The sequence below is a fragment of the Bufo bufo genome, chromosome 1 (assembly GCF_905171765.1).
Source record: "Bufo bufo chromosome 1, aBufBuf1.1, whole genome shotgun sequence".
In the NCBI taxonomy this organism is placed as follows: domain Eukaryota; kingdom Metazoa; phylum Chordata; class Amphibia; order Anura; family Bufonidae; genus Bufo; species Bufo bufo.
The window spans coordinates 632,107,204-632,116,961 of record NC_053389.1 but is presented as its reverse complement, the minus strand read 5'-3'; positions in this window follow the sequence as shown (position 1 = coordinate 632,116,961).

Sequence of the window (9,758 nt, the reverse complement as noted above, 5' to 3'; positions counted from 1 at the left end):
AAGCAGTAATCTGATTCATTGCTATGGGCAAAATGCACATTTTTACAACAGTTTTTACACAAAATTTCATAGTTTGTTCAAAGCACTGCTTATTGTCCTTGATCACAAGGTCTTCATTAACCTTAAAGGGTCACTGAGTTTTCAGAAAACTTTTAATATGTCATAGAGACGCGTCAAAGGTTTTGATCGTTGGGGATTTGAGTGCCTAGTTCTTCATCAATCGCCTGAATGAGGAGAGAAACATGAGCATATGTCGCTCTCTTCTTGCTGCAGGATATAGGAAGCAAGACAGACCCAATAGAAAGTCTATGGGCCTGTCTCGATTCTTTCTCATGCAGCGAGGAGAGAGCACACTATGCAAGTGCTTCCCTCTCCTCATTCTAGCAATCGGTGAGGATCTCAGCGCACAGACCCCAATGATCAAAACTTTTCTGGAAACTCAGTGACCCTTTAACAAGGGTTTTCTGGTACTTTGACATTCATGACCTATCCTCAATCAAAATAATCAGATTGGTGGGGATCTGATGCACCCCCAAGGATCAGTTGTTTTGGGGAGCCACCAGCAGTTTGGGGCGCTGAGCTGCAGTTCCCCGACACGGCCACGATACAGTGGATGGAACCTTTTACTCATAGCTGTACACACTGTATAGTTTCCAGCGCCCTGGTTACTGCCCCACACAACTGGTTCTCTGCTTTAATTTTTGCTTAAAAAATATGTTCTTTGCAGTGACAAAGCACATATTTACTCTGGCTTCTTTGCTACTACTCTATTCAAACTTTAGATGATAAATTATTTGGGCGTTGTGGTTGCCACTGATCTAAGGGACAATATGTGTCTCATCCTACTCTATCTCTAGCATAGCTCAACCTGAGCCTTTTTAAAATGTTAGTTAACAAAAAAAATCTCAGGTTGAGCCGAAAACACATCCTGATAAAACAGTGCAAAATAGGAATATCAGGTTGCTGCCACCCAGAGTGGAGCTGCGGAATGGACAAGTGGTAGTGGCTGTGGTGGTGGTAGTAGTACTCACAGTTCACGGTAGCTTGCTGTACCATGGCACTCCCTAGGGCCGTGTAGTGACTGGAGTTGGGGCTCCTGCCTAGTAATAGTTAGGGTGCCCTTGATGGTGAACAGTTTGGCTGGGTGCAAGGCAGTAATGCAGATACGGGCAGGCAGTGGATTATGGAGTCAATAATCAGGCCCATTAGTTTAAATAAATAATGGCTCTCTTTGCTGGATTGATCATGGGAGTAGTACATACGGCATCAAAAGGCACAGTTCTGAAGTAGATCACAGTATGGTCTCCTCCCAATAGTGGTCTATGGGCAGCAGCAACAATGATGGTTATTATAGTACTCCCTGTCTCTTTCTCTAAAGAAACTTTCTAGTGACTCCAAAATAACCACAGGCATGCAATTATATCCTTATAAATTCCTTCTGCAATTCCTGGGCTGATGGGTTCAAATCCTAGACATAGATGGCCAGTAAGTCTCAAAGTGTGGTAGGTGCTGGAGGCAGTACTCCTTTCCACAGCAGCAAAGTCTCTTATGCCATAAATGAGCGAATACCTTGCTGATGTTACCTTCCCAACTATGGGCAACTAAGGCAGTTCTACTTTATACCAGTTTGACCTTCCCTTTAGTTCTTGGCACTGTTATGTGGGCCCTGTAACAAGCAGTGTTATGAGGGCATTGTAGTTGGTGCAGTGATGGCATTGTAGTATGTCCTTTTAGGAGCACTGTGGCAGTAATATTGTGTTTTAAGGGGAATTTTTGCAAAATTGTGTCAAAATGCAGCAGTATTGTGAAACTGTTGCGATATAGTGCATAAAAAGCTATATGATTTGAACATGTGAATGCAGCCTTGTGGTGGCTCTGTGACTGGATATCTTATGAAGAAGCAGTGGTTGGCAATGTTATGTGGACATCATGGCTGATAAAGTTATGAGACACTGAGCCTGGCACTGCTATGGTGGCACTGTGGCTTGCAGTATTACAGGAGCTCTGTGTTTAGCACCAGGGGCTTAGCTATAGGGGAAGCAGGGGCGGCGGCTGCTTTGGTGCCCCAACTTAGAAAGGGCCCATACAGGAGGAGGACTAAAAGATTTTTTTGTCATGGCCCCCTCAAAAGTATCATACAATGACACTATATATTGCTAGATGCTCGGGCAGTGCGAGTGCCGATGGGCGATAAACACAACCATTGGCACATGTTTGCACTGGTCTATTGCACAAGACGATGCAAAATGAGTGTGGGGGGAATGATTGCTACTGCAGTCATACCTCCCTCAGGGCTCATGCACACGAACATATTTTCTTTCCGTGTCCGTTCCATTTTTTTCAGACTGTATGCTGAACCCTTAATTTCAATGGGTCTGCAAAAAAAACTGATGTTACGCCGTGTAGATTCCGTTTCCATATGTCTGTATGTTTGCAAAAAAGTAAAATACATATGGTCGGGTGCATGAGCCCGTATTCTGATCTATTGATTATCGGCAGCACATCCCTCATTATTCAGGAAAATGTGCTGTCGCCAATCAGCCGACAAACAAGTGTTTGCTCATTCATTGGCTGATTGGCTGAAGGATTATACAAGCTAATAATTAGGAACAAGCGTTCCTGTGAAAACTTGCCCCCGATAACTGGCCTGAATATCTTATGCTCTATTAGGACCTTTACAGAAACAGAGTAGCACAGCTTGACTGTTTCTGTAATCCCGACCACCTCTCCATTAGCGGTGGCTCAATGGTTAGCATTGGTGCCTTGCAGCACTGGGGTCCTAGCTTTAAATCCAACCAAGGAAAACATCTACATAGAGTTTGTATGTTTTCCCTGTGTTTGCATGTGTTTCCTCCAGGTACTCCGGTTTCCTCCCACACTCCAAAGACATAGTGATAGGAAACTTAGATTGTGACCCCCATTGGGGACAGCTTGATGCTAATGTCTGTAAAGTGCTGCGGAATATAGTAGTGCTATATAAGTGCATAAAATAAATAAATTAGCAGTGGCCACTTTATTAGGCTGTTCAGGGGACACCCATTCTGGATATAGGTATGTGGCATATCCTGGGGAAATTTCATAAATACCCCTTTGATTCATGTGCTCAACTCAAGGGCACTAAGTTGTCAACATTTTAGGTAGTCTAACCTATATATTAAAGGGGTTATCTAATCCCTATAATGACGCCCAGAATGCCAGGTCCCTGCCTCTAGAGCATACTTACCTTTTCCCCAACACCTGAGTCCCTCCGGATCTCTGCTGCATCTCCCCGTCGTGCGGGTCAAAAGATCCGCCGATGGGGGGTAGCAGCCAATAGCAGGCCGCGATGGTGACCAGTCTCCCTAGCATCGTGGGTATTCTGGGGGACTTTTAGCATTGTGGGTATTCTGGGGGTCATTATAGGGATTGGATAGCCCTTTCAATGGCCTGGGCATCTGTGTGAACATTTTATGCCTGAAGAGATTTTTCAAAAATAGGCAAGTATAGCTTAAAGAGGTTTTCCAACTGAAACAGAAGCAGTAATTGCCTGCAGCAGTCACATGTCCCTATGTCAACATGTCATTGCTGGACCAGGAAGCAGAGAGTGGTGAGGGACCAGGTAGCTTGGGAATGGGAAAGAAAGAGGATCCGTGAGTTGAGTATGGTTTTTTTATTTTTCTCACAGCATTCTTAGTAACATTTATTTGCATCAGGTTTACATAAATTTTATCGGCTGGAAAACCCCTTTAAGTCACAATTCTGCCATAAGCTGAATATGTGCATGAATATATGGCGCCTGGGGGTTATAAGGCAATGTCTTACAAGAAATAAGACATTTCACAGGGGATTACTAATCCCCTATTCTAGCAGATGTACTGTACAGCCTGTGAGTCTCTGGTTCTCTATTCCTCTATTGTCTGGCACCCATTATAATGTAATCAGTCATGACATAATTATTAGATTAGATTAGCATTTTCTGTCATTCCATATCCCACATCACAATCACATTTAAAGAGGTTGTCTGGGTTCAGAGCTGAACCCGGACATTCCTCCATTTTCACCCAGGCAGCCCCCCTGACTTAAGCATCGGAGAAGTTCTTGCTCCGATGCTCTCCTTTGCCCTGTGCTAAATCGCGCAGGGCAAAGGGAAAGGCATTTTCAGGAGTTCCGGTGACGAACCGGGCTCTTCATTGGGCTGCCAGGAAGCGGCACTGATGGGCAGGCTTTAGCACTGCCCTAGCCAGTAAAACGGTTAGGGCAGCGCTAAAGCACGCCCATCAGAGCCGGTGACGTCACCATACACACTGCTGGGCGGAAGCTTCCACCCGGCAGTGTGTTATTGTAAACAAAAGAGCCCTTGCCCTGCGCGATCTGTGTACAGCGGAAGATTTGCATAATAGACACTGCTGTAAGGTGGGGGACTACAGCTCAGACACCCATCCCCCAAGACTACTACTAGGCCAGTTAAAGCTAAAGTCTAGACCTGATAGTAGACATGTACACCCACAAGTGCTAAATTATAACCATTTAACCTGCCTCCATACATCCTTACTGGTGCCAGAAATAGCACTTTGAATCTGCTGCTATTGAATGTACCAGAGGTTATATTTTGCACTCAGCAAAAAGAGACTGTTGTAGGTTAACTTCTGGCCTCATTCTTCAAACCATATTTCCACTGCACTGATCCCCAGGAAGCAATGGCCTAAGGGAGCACACTGTGACATAACACTTCATCAGAGCCACTATCACTCCCCTCCTCTGCACCAGCTACTCAGGGACTCCCTGCACTAGCGCTTCTGAAAGCGCGATTTTCCCTTTATTGTTTACACAGGCACAGTGGTTCCATAAATACAATAAACCTACTGTATATTATATGGTGCTGTTCCTGAAATAGTTGTTTTATTTGTTGTACAACTGTTGTAGCAGTTACTACTTTATGGGTAAATGCATACATTTGCGCAATAACTGTACTAGTACACTACTGTTTAGTGGTTATTTTATTGTAGAATATTTGCAAGCTAGCAATATTTTATTGGTACTACGAACCCAGTTTACTAATGCTATAGATAACATAAACCTAAGGGCTCTTTACACAGGCCAAGAATCCTAAAGATAATTGCTAATGAGCATTCAAAATGAATGCTCATTAGCGATTTTCTGGCAGTGTAAATGTACACCCGATTACCCAATTGTGACGTATCGCCTGCCATCCTGACTGGGTGCCTCCATCGAATGATGCTCCTAGTGCTCGCCAAGGACCATCAGCACCGCACTTGACACCATAACCACCGCAGCTTGGTTTGGGGTTTTGCCGTACTTCACTCACCCTGGACCCAAGGCTGGGCTCCAGCTTCCAGTGGGTGAAACTCTCCTTAGTCCAGAGAGCGAAACAGGAACAGCTCTTACAAGAGCTAGGGATTATATTCTGGAGAGTGTAATGATTATAGCAATTACCAGAGTGTAGTTCTCCAATCCCCCAAACATGAGCCCAGACTTAATGAAGGGTAGAACAGGACACTTTAATGCCAGTCAGCTCTCACAATTTATACAATTCCACAGGCCAAAGGCACACCTTCTCTGCCTGTGATACAGTTAGCTAAGACAATAGACTAACTCAGTATACATATATAGTTCAAGAGGTCTAACATCATAACTTAATCAAACATGAACAGCATGCAAACAAATATCCCCTCCCCAGTGTCTTAATGAAAGAATAGGGAGAGAGGAGACACATGTGATGGGATTATCTCCTGAGTTTATCATAGGGTGATCTACTCCTCTACACCGGAGTTGGCTACTTAATCCCATCCATAACACAACAGAACAAAGGGACAAATGAACTAACATATTCCTTGGGAGCCTCAGTGCATAGTTAACCCTTTTTGTGTTGCTGGGTTCACCCCTGCATCTTAAATGGGCAATAGGAACGATATGGCCTATAAACTCCACACATAAGTCAGGGTTAATAGTTCCTTGTAACCCCAAGAGGTCTAAGGGGGTCTCCATAGTTCTGGGTCCATAGTCCGTAGGAAGGAGGCTAGCCCTCAGGCTTCTCCAGCAGCCCCAGTGACGGTTGAGTCCGTCACAATTAGCATTAGGGTTAGTACTAGTATTAGCAGGGCCGGTTCTAGGTGAAATGGGGCCCTGGGGCGAAAAACAATAAGGGCCCCCCCCCCCCCCCCATGACACTTGATGACTTTTACAGAAGAAACTGTATATTTTGGGGCACAGTGGAGGCTATATGTGTATAACATAAACATATTTCACATGAACACTTACAGTTACCTGACCCTTGGGGATCTCGGACGCCACTTCCACACTTTGGCCGGGGGCTCGGCGGAGCTGATGTTGTGCTTTATCCTAATGAGAAAGATTTCTTAATAAGGATTTGGAGAAGGGGCAGAGGGATAGCAGAGCAGGGAGAGGATGGCGCTGCTACTAGGGGGTCATACCATGGGGGAGTAATAAAGCCCATCATAATGCCCCCCCAGTAGAAATAATTCTCCTTATAATGTGCAAAAAATACCCCCTTGTAATGCCCCCAGTTGAGCTAATGTCCCCAAAGTGCTCCCATAATGTGCCAATGTAAAATACCCCTATATAGTGACCCCAGCAAATGCCCCCATAGTGCTCCTCTCCCCCCTAGTGCCCCCCATAATGTACCAGTATAAAATGCCCGATATATAGTGCACCAGTAGATGCCCTCAGTGTCCCTCATAATTTGTAAGCATAAAATACCCCTTCTCAGTGCCCCCGTAGATGACCCCATAGTAGTCCTCTCCCCCCTTCCCCATAGTACCCACCACAATGTGTCCCAGTATAAAATGCCCCTATACAGAGCCCCCCATATAAAATAACCGTTCTTTGTGGCCTCAGTAGATGCCCCTATAGTGTCACCAATAATGTGCCAGTAAGAAGTGCCCCCATAGATGTCCCCCAATCATGTGCCAGTAGCCTGAGCCCCCATCAACATGTGCCGGTAGCCATAGGCGCCCCCCCCCTATCATGTGCCAGTAGCCATAGGGCCCCCCTATCATGTGCCAGTAGCCTGAGCCCCCCATCAACATGTGCCAGTAGCCATAGGCGGCCCCCCCCCTATCATGTGCCAGTAGCCATAGGGCCCCCCTATCATGTGCCACTAGCCATAGGGCCCCCCCTATCATTTGCCAGTAGCCATAGGCGGCGCCCCCCCCCCCCCCCCCTATCATGTGCCACTAGCCATAGGGCCCCCCCTATCATGTGCCACTAGCCATAGGGCCCCCCCTATCATGTGCCACTAGCCATAGCCCCCCCCCTATCATTTGCCAGTAGTCATAGGCGGCCCCCCCATCATGTGCCACTAGCCATAGGCGGCCCCCCCTATCATGTGCCAGTAGCCATAGGGCCCCCCCCTATCATTTGCCAGTAGCCATAGGGCCCCTCCCTATCATTTGCCAGTAGTCATAGGTGGCCCCCCATCATGTGCCACTAGCCATAGCCATAGCCAGCCGCCCCCCCAGTATTGTACAGAAAGAAAAAAAAAGAAAAAAAACACTTATACTTACCTCCTTGGCAGCGATGCGATGCAGGCCTCTTCCGGCCTGTGTCCCGCGCTGTGTACGGCTCAGGGGTCAGGCGGCGCGATGACGTCATCGCACCACCTGCGCCGGCCTCTGATTGGCTGCCGGTCTAGTGCCTGCAGCCTATCAGAGGAAGGGAAAGGGACACACCTCTCCCTCCCCTGCCGCACAGCCATCTGTATCGCTGTCCTGAGGACTGCGATACAGGTGACTGGAGATGAGCGCTTTCACAATGGAAGCGCTCATCTCCTACTGACTGTCCTGCCTGTCTAAAGTTAGTTGCGGGCCGGCGCGAGGGGGCCCCTAAGGACTCGGGGGCCCCTAAGGACTCGGGGGCCCGGGGGCAATTGCCCCCCTTGCCTCTATGGAAGTGCCGGCCCTGAGTATTAGTATTAGTGTTAGTATTAGAGTAAGTATTAGAGTAAAGGTTCAGTATTAGGTTTAGGTTCAGTATAAAGATTAGTATTAGGGTTATTATTTGATTTAGAATTAAGGTAAGTATTAGGGTCAGTATTTGGGTTTAGATTAGTATATGGGTCAGTATTAAATTATTCCTCAGGCACACGGCCGTTGCCTGCCCATGGCCGTATTGTGGCCCGCATACAGCGGGTCCACAATACATCGGCACCGGCCATGTGCTCCCCGCATCACGGATGCAGACCCATTCACTTGAATGGGTCCACAATCTGGGAGATGCGGTGCGTAAGCAGACATTGGAATTGGATTGCTTCCGTGGTGTTTCTGTCCGTGCCTCCGCACCGCAAAAAAATACAACATGTTCTATTTTTATACGGTGTGGACGGATCACGGACCCATTTAAGTTGAATGGTAGTGATAAGCGGCATAGGCAATATTCGTTTTCGCGATATTTTGTGAATTTTTTGCATAATATTCGCAACAAATTCGAGAATTCGTGATCTCGTCATTATTTTTGCATTTGCGCAAATCGGCACTAATGATGCGCATATTTTTTGCGCAAAACATGCAACTTTACATTTTATCAGGTCTGAGTAGATATTAATGATTGGTGCACTAAATATTGTTGTGACATCACAGCACTATGTCTGTAGCATGTATGTATGGACAGCAGAGAAACAGTAATTCCTATCACACTACCTAACACCCTGCACTGGAACCTATCAGCTACACTATATCACTATCTAACCTACACTGACTATCTCCCACTAACTATCTGTATTATATATGAGCTAACTAACTATATAATGTAATTGGATAAGGAATAGGATCCAGATGAAAGCACAGAGCACAGCAATGGCACTGCTCTCTCTATCAGAACTGCAAAAAAACTGCAGAAAATGGCTGCTGGGGAGGTTCTTATATAGTAAGGGGTAGGCAACTTTCCTATTGGTTGCTAGGGATGTTGCTAAGCTCTGACAAAGATATTGCAACCTTCTCATTGGCCCACAAGCAAGAAGGGAGGTTACTGATGAAAAAAAATAAATCTAGAATATTCGCGATTACAAATATATAGCACTATATTCTACATCTTCGCAAATTCTCGAAGTGCCGATATTCGTGATAAAAATACACGATTTGAATATTCGCGATCAATACTACTGAATGGGTCTCAATCCGTCTCAGCTGCCGCACGACCACAAATTACGGTCCCCAATGCATGAAACGGCCGCACAACGGCTATGTGCATGAGGCCTCAGTTTTGGGGTCAGTATTGGGACAGATATGGGTTAGGGTCAGTATTAGGGTTAGGGGTAGTATTAGGAGTGATTAGGAGCCAATATGAGGGGCTAGTTTTATGGTTAGGTGCCAGTATTAGAGGTGCCCCTGACGAAGCATAGGCGAAACCCGGGTCTAGCGTTTCATGACAGGACGTGCACATTTTATATGCATGTTGCTTTATGGATCTTGTGAGTACAATAAATCACGTTATTTAAACTCAGTTGGCGGTATTTCACTATATTGGGCCGTCTCTTCTTTGACTTTTAGGAGATTTGAGCATTGACCTTAGTGGGAACCAAAACTGAGAAAACCGGAATTAGACTTACCGGTAATTCAGTTTCCATGAAATCACCATGACGGCCACAAGGAGATTGACCCATGACCTCTGTGGGGGCAGGAAACAGAGAAGAGGTTAAATTGCCCCCTCCCACCACCACACCTCAGTGTTCCAAAGATATCAAGTGCCAGAAGTGTCTTAGTATTTCCCAGTATTACATCATACCAGAAAATACCGGTGAAAAG